The sequence below is a fragment of the Erinaceus europaeus genome, chromosome 11 (assembly GCF_950295315.1).
Source record: "Erinaceus europaeus chromosome 11, mEriEur2.1, whole genome shotgun sequence".
Lineage (NCBI taxonomy): Eukaryota > Metazoa > Chordata > Mammalia > Eulipotyphla > Erinaceidae > Erinaceus > Erinaceus europaeus.
In genome coordinates this window covers 73,888,719-73,900,877 of record NC_080172.1, presented here as the reverse complement: position 1 = coordinate 73,900,877, position 12,159 = coordinate 73,888,719, and the positions used below count along the sequence as shown (strand labels likewise).

Genomic DNA, 12,159 nt, shown 5'->3' with positions numbered 1-12,159 from the left:
CAGAGGGAGAGAGAAAGATAGACAGACACCTGTAGACCTGCTTCACCACTTGTTAAGTGACCTCCCCCTGCAGTTGGAGAGCCAGAGGCTTGAACACAGATCCTTGTACGGGTCTTTGCACTTCATACTATGTGTGCCTAACCTGGTGCACCACCACCCGGCCACACCACCACCCAGTCCCTTTCCTTCCTTCCTTCCTTCCTTCCTCCTTTCCTTTCTTCCTTCCTTCCTTCCTTCCTTTCATTTTTCTCTTTCATTCTCTTTTTTTAATTTCTTTATTTTTTATATTTATTTATTGATTTTCCCTTTTGTTGACCTTGTTTTTATTGTTGTAGTTATTATTGTTGTTATTGATGTCATCGTTGTTGGATAGGACAGAGAGAAATGGAGAGAGGAGGGGAAGACAGAGGGGGAGAGAAAGATAGACACCGGCAGACCTGCTTCACCGCTTGTGAAGTGACTCCCCTGCAGGAGGGGAGCTGGGAGCTTGAACCGGGATCCTCTGGCTGGTCCTTGCACTTGGCGCCAGGTGCGCTTAACCCACTATGCTACCACCTGACTCATTATTATTATTATTATTATTATTATTATTATTATTATTATTATTATTATTATTTTGCATGCTGGGTTCTGACACATGTGACATCACAGCACTAAGCTAATGTTATCAGATACATACAGAGGGAGACATAGCACAGCACTAAAGCTTCACCCAGTGCCCTAGTACTCCCATGTAGTGTTGGGGGGGGGACTTGAACATGGGCCATGTTCATGATAAGGTGGGCATGTAACCAGGTGAGTTATGTTACCAACTCTAAGTCTTTCTCTTAAATGGAGAGAAGAGGTGAAAAGAACTATTTACTCTTCTACCAATTAGCTAGAAAAGTGGAATCATCTGTTGAAGCATGTAGCTTGGACTCTGGAGAAACCCATTGTCCTTTGCCAGTCCACTACAGATCCAACAGAAGACTTATCTGTTATTGTGTCAGCAAAGGACAAAGCAACAGATCTATAACTCAGCCAGAGAGCTCCCATCCTAACAGGCTGATGTCTCCCTTTTAGTATACTTCTCAAAATGTCAATATATATGATAGAAACTCTTCATAGTTACTGCAAAGAAACAGCCACAGGAAGTGTAGGAAGTTGTTAAAAGAAATGTGTAATGGAAGTGGACGATTTGGTTTCCAGTCATTACGTGCTCACGGGTCTGAGCTAAGCTGCACTGGAGAAAGAAATGAAGTAAGTTTTCGGAGAGAGACCTACCTACTCCTCAGGACAGATCCCTAGCCCTAGCCCTACCCCATTCTCTCTATCTGTAGTGTGCCTCACTATCTTGTAAAACCTTAGCATATGTCACAGTGCTGCTATTAACCACCTTATCCATGAAACCATCCCTGACCTACCTTACCACTTTCTTTTTTTAATAGTGTTTTTAAAAATATGTATTTAATTTACTTAATAGAATAGAATAAAATTGAAAAGGAGAAGGGGAGATAGAGGAGGAGAAACAGCAGCAGCACTTCTTCTTCTTCTAGCGTTTGCCCTTCTTCCGTAACCAGTCACTGCTTCACCACCACTCATGAAGCTTTACCTCTGCAGGTGGGGACTGGGGACTTAAACCTGGGTTCTTGCACATAGTAACATAAGCCCTCAATTGGGTGCCCAGCCAACTTTACCACTTTCTGAGCTTAGGTAGCAACTCCATTGCTCAGCTGTTCTGGCTTTTGCCTCTAGGGATTAAATTTAGGACTTTTGTTGCCTCAGGCATAAGTTTCGTTTTGTTTTGTTTTGTTTGCATAACCATTATGCTCTCTCTCCCAGCCCAACAACCTGGAATTTGTAATTATTAGTTTTTTTGAGTGTTACAAACCTTTCCCACTAGACTATGAGCTCCATGAAAGAGAAGATTTACTGAACTTACTCATGGGTCTGTGACTAGCATCTGTAATAATGTTTTCCATTGAAGATCTGCAGTGAATGTTGTGTAGTTTTTTGTGTTTTGTTTTTTTCTTTAAAAATGTTTTTAGGAGGAGGGTGAAAAAAACAGACTTGTAACCTGGTTCAGTGATAACCCAAATTCTGTCGCTATAGCAAGTCACTGGGCTTGTTTTTCACTGAGCCCTCTTTGGTTACAAAATTTACATTTATAAATTATTCATAATGATCCAAGAGTGATATTCAAAAATGTTATGCTTACCCTTCTAAGTACAAAATCTTTTCTTGATTTTTCATTCGGGATATTTACTTTTTTTTTCTAAAAGGTAGATTTCTAAACAAAATAGTAATAATATCCTTTACCTTTTATTGAATTGGAGTTCTCACTTTTTAAACACAAATATTCTATCAAATTGCAAGAAAAACATTGGGAATAGTCACTTCTCTTGACTGACATTTATCCTTCTGAGGGGCAACATTTTCCTGCTTCTTCAGATGTTTAATAAACCTTGTTTGGATTATGAATATTACAAATACTACATTGAATTCTGGATTTTACTGTCTTCTTTTAAAAGGTTAAGTTTTATTTTTAGGAAGCAGTTAATTTAGTTGTGGGTCAGTCTAGGTCTACAGTAGTCTTTACTCTAAGCTAGACGAGCCCAACTCAGCTGTTGGCCGGCCCTCCTGGGTTCTCCTGGGATGTTCAGTGAGAGCCCTCCATCTCACTGGTCAGGACTTTATTGTCTCCCAGACTTGTGAAAAGTTAATTACTTGTTTAGTTCACACTGTCCCAGTGTTTTGTTTTGTTTCTTGCTCTGGAGGTTATTCTTTTCTGAAGTCTTGCCCCACACAGTTTAACATTCAGTCGAAGACTCAGGACTCCTTAGCTTAAGTCTAGAATTCTTTCTTTGAAGAATTCACTCTTCTCCAGTACCTCCTGGCACTAATCCCCTGTACCATAGTGGGTGAAAGGTCTCCCAGCAGAAAGCTAGAACAATTAAAGGATTCATTATATTTGTTTCTTTTCTCTGTTGGATCATGGTTTTGCCTAGGGTCTGAAAACAATTATCCCAAGTCTTTTTGCCAGTTGAAGAGTTGTTTATAATGGGAGACTAATCTGGTACTATAATGCCTACACATGGATATTGCCTCCTTGGGTCTTTTGTGAGGTATGTAAAGTATATCTGTCCCCAAATTAAGAGACCCCAGAATACTATGCATATTTTACATTTTCCCTAGAAAGGATATGATGATTTTTAATGTTAAAAAAAAGAAAGAAAAGATACAAATAGATTGATGTACTAACTAGATATATCCCTGTTGTAACTCACCAAATCACAGAGTATCATGATTAAATAAAATAATAACCCACGATACAGACCCAGTGGCTGGGACATAAGTAGGTATTTGATAAATATAGCCTTCATTCTCTTTTCTAGGGGAGATGTTTGAAGTTAGTCCTATTTTTAAATCATCTGGTGAACTAGTTATTTAAGGGATTCCTGTGGTAAATCCTTTTCCGAAGCAAAGGATCCTTTTGTAAAATGCACAAACCCCTCCTAATCTTTTTGTAAATAGAGATGTTTTTAAATGTATTGGTTGCCTTAGTGTATTCTGTGAAGAATGTGTGTGCTAAGGGTAAGTATGGGTATAGATGTGGATAAATGTTTGGGAAATGGGTAAGGAAGAAGGGGTTTGGTTATGCTATGTCATAAACCCTATTGGTCTGGGTAGAAGCCATGAGGTTTTAGAAGTGTATTTTGAATGAGATGATAAGGCAATCACAAATCTAGAATGGGAATTTTCTAAAAGGAACAGATAGACCAGTTTCTACTGCTCCCTACTGTTCCTGGGTTTTATAGAATACTTTCTATGAAACTGAAAAGAAGTCTGCCATGGAGTTTACTCATTCATATTTACTAACTTATTTATTCATGCAATTGACGCTGAGAGTTCATTGTGTCACATACAAGTTTTTTTTTAAATAAATGCTGTGAAATAAAAGCAAATATTGACAGAGCAAAGAGTGAGTAGTGTCTTGAACTAGACCAGTCCCAGTAGACCTCTCAGAGAACACATCTTTTATGCTCAAACCTGAAGAATGAGGAACACTGTGATGAGAGAAGAAGTACTTACTTTCTGAGGAAAGACAACAGCAAGTATGACAGACATAAGTACCTAAACATCTTGGCAGTTTCTAAGAAACTGAAAAGAAGTTCACAGAATTATCTGCCCCCAAAATAAGAGCTTAATCAGTCTTACTGACATTTTTCTCCAAAATGTTCCTTTAGAAAATGAATGTTTGGAGCCCTGTGGTTAAGCATAAACATTATAGAATACCCAGGTTCAAGCCCCTGGTCCTATCTGCAGGGGAAAACTTCATGAGTGGTGAGTCAGGGCTACAGGTGTCTTTCTGCCTCTTTCCTTCTCTATCTCTCCCTTCCCTCTCAATTCTGTCTCTATCAAATAATATTTTAAAAAATATAATTAAAAAATAAAGAATTTATTTTAAAAAAAGAAAATAAATTTTCCATTACAAAAATAATATCAGCATTAAATTTCCTCTTAACATTGAGAAAATCCCTAGTGTGTATAGTAATTGGTTTATTAATTCCCACTTACTTTGGTTTACACAATTATGAGATAACAGGGGTATAATTCTACAACTTTCCCACCACCAGAATTCTGTGTCCCTATTCCCTCCATTGGAAACTGTAGTAGTTCTCCTAAGGTCACAGATATGGGCTGACTTATTTATTTATTTACAAGTGTCACTCTCTTTTTAATTTTATTAGTGATTTAATATTGATTTACAATAATTACATGTCAAGGGGGATATAATTCCACACTATTCCCACCACCAGAGTTCTGAATCCCCGATCCCTCCATTGTAAGACACTGCAGTTCTTCTAAGGTTGCAGACAAGGGTTAGCTACCACCTCTACAACTGTCTACATTGTACATAACTGCCCCCTTTTTCTTCCAGGTCCAGTCCTCTCTACCCTATTACTACATCCAGATGTTCCTCCCTTTTTCTTCCTCTCTCTCGGAGTCCTGATAGAGCTGGAGTTCAGAGTTATGAACTATATATCTGTATATTTATATCTATCTATCTATATCTATCTGTCTACTTTTCCCCCAGTTTTTTTTTTTTTTTTTTTTTTTTTTTTTTGGTATGGTCCTGCCTTCACTTCATTTCTTTTTTTTTTTTAATATTTATTTTATTTATTCCCTTTTGTTGCCCTTGTTGTTTTATTGTTGTAGTTATTATTGTTGTTGTCATTGTTGGATAGGACAGAGAGAAATGGAGAGAGGAGGGGAAGACAGAGAGGAGGAGAGAAAAATAGACACCTGCAGACCTGCTTCACCGCCTGTGAAGTGACTCCCCAGCAGGTGGGGAGCCGGGGTTCAAACTGGTGTGCTTTGCGCCATCTGCGTTTAACCCGCTGCGCTACAGCCCGACTCCCCACTTCATTTCTTTCTTTTTTTTTTTTTTTTTTTTTGATACTTTAGTGCTGCTCTTGAATTTCTTTTTTTTTTAAATTTTTTATTTAAGAAAGGATTAATGAACAAAACCATAAGGTAGGAGGGGTACAACTCCACACAATTTCCACCACCCAATCTCCATAACCCACCCTCTCCCATGATAGCTTTCCCATTCTCTAGCCCTCTGGAAGCATGGTCATTGAGGGTTGCAGAAGGTAGAAGGTCTGGCTTCTTTAATTGCTTCCCCGCTGAACATGGGCGTTGACTGGTCGGTCCATACTCCCAGTCTGCCTCTCTCTTTCCCTAGTAAGGTGTGTCTCTGGGGAAGCTGAGCTCCAGGACACATTGGTGGGGTCTTCAATCCAGGGAAGCCTGGCCAGCATCCTGGTGGCATCTGGAACCTGGTGATTGAAAAGAGAGTTAACATACGAAGCCAAACAAATTGTTGAGCAATCATGGATCCCAAGCTTGGAATAGTGGAGAGGAAGTATTAGGGGGGTACTCACTGCAAACTCTAGTGTACTTCTGCTTTCAGGTATATATTTTGCAGTAGTTTATGGATACGTGTGAACATAAGCTCTCTCTCACAGAAACTGGTGTATATCTAGGTTATGGTACTTTGTTAGAAAGTGAACCACCTGAGATGAAATTAGAGTGTACTATAAAAGGAAAGGTCTCACCCGAGTAATGAAGCTGAAGGGTTGTCATTCCACACGTGAAGTCTCTGGACACAGTCTGAGGTAAAGCATGTTGAGGTGGCAATTGTTGCGTTGGTTAGGTTGTAATCGTTGGATGCAATATTATTTGGTATGGATTGGGAGGCGCATACGGGAAAGTGGGCCCTATCCAAGAGTTCCAGGACTGGGGGAAGTAGGGACTCTATAGTGGAGATGTGAGGTTCCTGCTGTCTTAGGGTTCAAAAAGACAATCGATAGTTAATGTTATCATCACATTATTTGGTAATTGGGTTAACTTTGAAAAGTCCTTTTGTTATGGTCCTCACTTCATTTCTAAATCACAACTAGACCTATTACTTCTTCGGATTGTCCTTCCTTTTTTCCCCTCTTCTCTCTCAGATAAAAGAATTAGTACCCTTCCTCTGGTATTCTCCAGGTTTTCTTTCTTTTCAGTGATAGTATAAAAACAAGGTTCCTGTTGACAAACACTTCAGGTTCTGGTGGAATGGGGGTTCAGAGCCCTCTGGGTAACTTCAACTATCTGGGAGTATGGACCAAATTTCTTTATGTAGTGCAGAAGGTGGAAGGTCTGACTTCTGTGATTGCTTCTCCGTTAGACATGGACATTGGCAGATAGATTCATACCCCAAGACAGGCTTTTTAATTTAATAATGATTGACAAGATTGCAGGATAAGAGAAGTTTAGATCAGAGAGAGAGACAGAGGCAGAGAGAGAGACAGAGAGAGAGACACAGAGAGAAACCCAGCACCTAAGCTTTTCCCTGTGCAGAGAGATCAAGGGATTCAAATCTAGGTTGCATGGTTGCATGCATGACAAAGCAGGCACCTTCCTAAGTACACTATCTAGCTGGCCCTAGAATGGAAGATTTTTAATTATATTTTCTAACTGGTTGTTGTGGTTATTTGGGAAGAAGTGTGTGTGTGTGTGTGTGTGTGTTCCTTTTGCTTTTTAATAAGAGTATTGTGGCCAGTCACTTGATGTCTTGATTCTGTAGTTTTATAGTTTTCCAAAAATTAAAATATGAGAACACTTCTCTAAGTTCTTCCCAATCTGAAAGACACATAGCTCTTCATTGTTCAAATGGCATTCCTTGAAAACTGTTGCAGCAAAGCAGCTTTTCCAGGTTTTTTTTGGCATTTGATTTCCTTTGGTTCATATCCGTTGACAATTTTCCTGTTTGATATTTGTCACACTTTCATCGATCCAATAAAATTATTTTAATTTATTTCCTCCATAAAATTAAATGTTTATACATTAATTCTGCCAAGAGAGGAAGAGTCATCAAATGCCAAATGTAAATGTTAGCATATTATTAGGAATCCTGCGAGGTTGAGAAGATACAAGCCTGCAAAGTAACTTATTGTCACCTGGTACTTAAAATGCAGTGGGAAGGTGAATAAGGAAACAAGGGCCCAAGTTTGGAATGTGCTGTTCTGCAGACTCAGCTGAACGCTGGTTTGCTCCTCCCCCATACTGTGTCAGCCCTCCCTTCGCACAGGGTGGTCTCCTTGCCAGGTTTGAAGGGATTATCTGGGATCTATATTTGAAAGAGCTGTATTTTTTTCTAAATGGAGTTAAGTTTATAAGCTTTTTTTTTTTTTTTTTTAATTCAACCACCAAACACCAGAAATAAAAATCTGGAAGTGAGCCAGTTTGACTCTGAGCCAGTATACTTCCTCATAACCAAGGAGCTTGCCCTTGGAAGGCGTTTTTCCCCTAGTTACTAACATTCTTTTCAAAACTTGATCCCCCCCAAGTTCTCAAATTCTTTCTTGGAGTCATTAAGTCCCCAAAGGATTCCTAGATACCCTGGCCTCCCAGCCCAGCCCCTGATACCTGAGCTGTCACGGGGGCCTTATCCATGTGTCCTGGGTTCTGGCTCTCAGATCCTTCCTGGGGGAGCTTATAAGAGCAGCTCTGTAAATGCAAAGCAGGGCCCTGGTCAGTGAGGAGGAGGGACAAGAACATCTGAAGGCCACTCCCTAAAAAGAAGTGTGGAGTGAGATCTGCTCACACTAATCCGAGTCTGGAATAGTTCTACTCACAGTATACTGCAAAGCAAATATGCACTGAGCACCAACTGTATACCTAGGCACTGGGCAATGAGTTTAACCTGGACCACACCTTCATAAAATGTATTGTTTGGTGAGAAAGAATAAATAGTCCACATCACTACTTCTATAATTTGAAGTGTGAAAATTCTATGTAAATCAAATGTAAAATTCTATGTAAATCAATTTTACAACCTAGCTTACAAACACCTTCCTGAATCATTTGAGAGACTTCAGGGGAACAGTGATAATTCTGCCCCAGGGTTGTTTTTGTTGTTGTTGTTGTTATTGTTGTTGTATTTTTTAAATTTATTTTTTATAAGTCGCTTTCTTCTGCTTCCCACATTTAGGGCAGGGTCATCCTAAAAAAAAAAAAAATCAGTTCTGACATAAGTAAGAGTAAGACCCAGAGAAAAGAGACAAGAGACAACACTGGAGCTATTCTTTCTTCCTGCTTGGGAAATTGCCTTCCTCTGGTTCAGTCTTACAACTCTCGTGACCCTCTGGGCTCTTTGGGTCGGGTCCGAGACATTTGGATTGTCCCAGGTTGACAGTCAAAGTCTACTCTGAGTGAGTCACTGGTCAGCACATTAAGGGCTCCTCCCTTGTCTTCCCAGTTGTTCATGTTCAGAGCTCATGTTCCAGATGGACTCAGCTGGCAAGTGTCTCAGCCTCTTGTGATATGTTCCTGAACCTCTGGGTCCCTGTGGGTGAGTCACTGGTTCTCACTTGATTTCTGCTACATACTGTCCCCTTCTTTCTGAATCTATAAACCAAAAACTGTTGTCAAGAGCAGACCACCTTGGCACTGCAACCAGGCCTAAGGAAACAACAGTTTTGAGCATTAGCATGGCCAGTTAGCCCCAAACTCCAAGGTTCTTTTTTCCTCTTTTTCCTCAACATTTTAATTCTTTCTCAGAATTCGTTTATCCAGGGATTAGGATCCAGGCAAATTTCAGTGGGCCCTTCTCTCAACTCTCTCCTCATCTAACTTTTGCCATATATAGGTTGTGAGACTGAACATGATCAAGAACACAGCCAAGCAAGGAATATTGCTTTCCATCCAAAAGGGTGAATATCTGACAACTTAGGGCAGGTAGTAAATTGGAAATAGGAGGAGAGATAGCTTTGTCTTCTGGTTAGGAAACTATCAAAATTCATATCTGACACTGTCAGTTCCTAGCTAAAGGAACTCAGATAAGTTTCAACACAACTCGTAAGATTATTATGTTCTCCTCCTACTCTCCCTCCTTCTCTTTTTCCTTCTTCTTCTTGTTGTTCTTGTTCTTCTTGTTCTTGTTTTTCTTGTTCTTGTTCTTGTTCTTCTTGTTGTTCTTGTTCTTGTTCTTCTTCTTCTTCTTGTTCTTGTTCTTGTTCTTCTTGTTCTTGTTCTTCTTGTTCTTCTTGTTGTTCTTCTTGTTGTTCTTCTTCCTCTTCTCCTTCTCCTTCTCCTTCTCCTTCTCCTTCTCCTTCTCCTTCTCCTTCTTCTTCTTCTTCTTCTTCTTCTTCTTCTTCTTCTTCTTCTTCTTCTTCTTCTTCTTTTTCTTTTCTTTTTAAGTCAGGGCAGTGATCCCCTCCAGCTTATAGTGGTATGCAGGACTGAACCTGGGACTTCAGAGCTTCAGGCACAAAAGCTTTTTGAATAACCATTATGTTATTTCCTTGCCCTCAACTCATAAGATTATTTTGAATGTAAAATGTCTTGAAGCGTGCACAGATCTTTAAAACAAAAACAAAACAAAAACCAACCTAAAATTAAAGTGTTAATAGCAGTTCCTTTCTGTTAATATTATAGGCTCTTAAGGAGGTAGTTCTTTGAAAGTTCAGGCTGATATTACTACTTTTTATGTATCTCTCTCTCTCTTTCATCTTTTTTTAATGCCTCCTCTATTCTGCCTTTCCTGGACCAGTGCTCCAAGACAGCTAATTTGCCATCTTTTCTTCCACATTTCTGTCACTGTCACTCAACAGCATATGGGCATTCTGATTTCTTTGCTCTAATGTGACTCAGCTTTAGCTCATCAAGATTTGAGTGAGAGCTGGACTGGGAAGTATGCGTCTTTTCACTGGATACCTGACATATTGCTACTTTGTGGCTGATCTCTATGGAAAACATGTCTCAATCATTTTCCCATTGATCTGTTTACCTTTTCTTTTAAACATACATACACACACGCGCACACACACACACACACACACACACACACACACACACACACTGAGCATCTACAGTCTGTCAGGTTGTAAGAAATACTAAGTCTGAAAAGAGTAATAATATTCAGTTTCTGTGTTCAAAGAGCTTAGAATCAGGGTGCTGTTATGAATGTGAGTGTGGGTGTTTTGGATACACAAGGGAGATATTTGACCTAATGCTGGGGTTGGGGGTGAAGTTAATGGCGTTCTATACTAGATTCTGGAAGATTCAGAGTTGTTGGTCAGATACACTGAGGGAAGGGCAGTTTTCTGTTTTAATTTTAACTATTTTATTTTTAAAATATTTAATTGGATAGAGACAGAGAGAAATTGCGAAGGGCATGGGAGATAGGGAGAAAGATACCTGCAGCACTGCTTCACCTCTCATGAAGCTTCTCCCCTTGCAGGTGGGGATCAGGGACTTGAACCTGGTCTTTGCATATTGTACCATATGTGCTCTACCATGTGTGCCACTGCCTTGCCCTGGGAAGGGCATTCCCGGTAAAGACAGTAGCATGTACAAAGATCAGAGAGGGAAAATAACAGACTTGGAACTAGGAGTGAGTTCACTGGATAGCGTGTGCCAGGATAGCATGGAGATTTCTCTCTCCAGTGATGATCTGGAGAGATCATATTTATCCTATCATTGCTTATTGCTTAATATTCCATTGCAAATAATGTTTAAAAATATAGCTAATTTTCATATGTCCTATATGAAGATGGGGAAATTAATGATATACTATATGGTATTAAGATTTCATATTTCTAGTTCAACACAACATATTGGATACATGTACTTATTTCAGATGCATTTTAAAAATATCACTGAAATGAGAACAGAGAAGAAAAATAGATATAAACCAGAGAGGAGACAATAATAAATTAGAAATGCCAAGAAAATTTTTGGAGTCCTAAAGTCAGGTGAAAGAACTAGACATAGAGAACTTGGAGATGGAAATGTGAGGCAGGGAGTTTCTTCAGCAGAGCGTTTGGAAACCACACGTGTGTGTGTGTGTGTGTGTGTGTGTGTGTGTGTGTGTGTGTGTGTGTGTGTGTGTGTGTGTGTGTGAAGGATGCAGACCTGGAGAAAGAATAAAATTGTGATGCAATCATAGGGGTTTTTGACCTCACGGGAGGCTCTTCAGAGTGTTCTCAAACTGAGGGAAGGGATTCAGGCCTTGCTTGGACAGGACATCCCCAGGAAGTGAGATAACCTTGGGTGAAGAATGATCCTTCATGCAAGGCCAATTCCTGGGAAGGAACTCAGCTGCAAGCTTTCATCAACTAATACTTTCTAGCAGCTAAGAAATGAGAGCCTTGTTTCAACAGGGGACTTCTGAGTGGTGAACCCCATACTAATGACAAAGAAATATCAAGGGGAAACAAGCTCATATACATCATAGCACCCTGGAAACTGTCAAAGAAAAGGGAAAATTTCTCCCTGCTCCTTTGAGTTCTTCTCAGACTGATCAAGTAATCAAATTAACACCAGACAGTTTAGTAGGAGAAAGGAACAAATTTAAGTACATATGCATGTATAATCTATATTAGATGCAGTCTAAAGTCAATGGGGGCAAAAAGAGGATATATAATCTGAGTGAAGAGATGGAATAGGAATAGTTGACCCTGCTGAACTTGAAAAAAAAAAGTGTGTATTATTATAGGCATAGGAACTCATATAAACTTATTAGGACTTGATTTTTAGCTTTTATTTCTTTTAAAAATTTTTTTATATTTATTCCCTTTTGTTGTCCTTGTTTTGTTGTTGTAGTTATTACTGATGTCGTTGTTGCTG

The 12,159-nt window shown here is 39.4% G+C and overlaps 1 long non-coding RNA gene across 1 annotated transcript in view; it reads right to left on the bottom strand.

Annotated features, from left to right (window-relative positions):
* Positions 1 to 8,029, bottom strand: part of LOC132541417 (uncharacterized) — a 48,113-nt gene extending 40,084 nt beyond the window's left edge. Inside the window, exon 1 of the long non-coding RNA XR_009552611.1 lies at positions 7,957 to 8,029. This is a non-coding gene — a long non-coding RNA (uncharacterized LOC132541417). The remainder of the gene's footprint in view (positions 1 to 7,956) is intronic.
* Between the last annotated feature and the right edge of the window lie 4,130 nt (positions 8,030 to 12,159).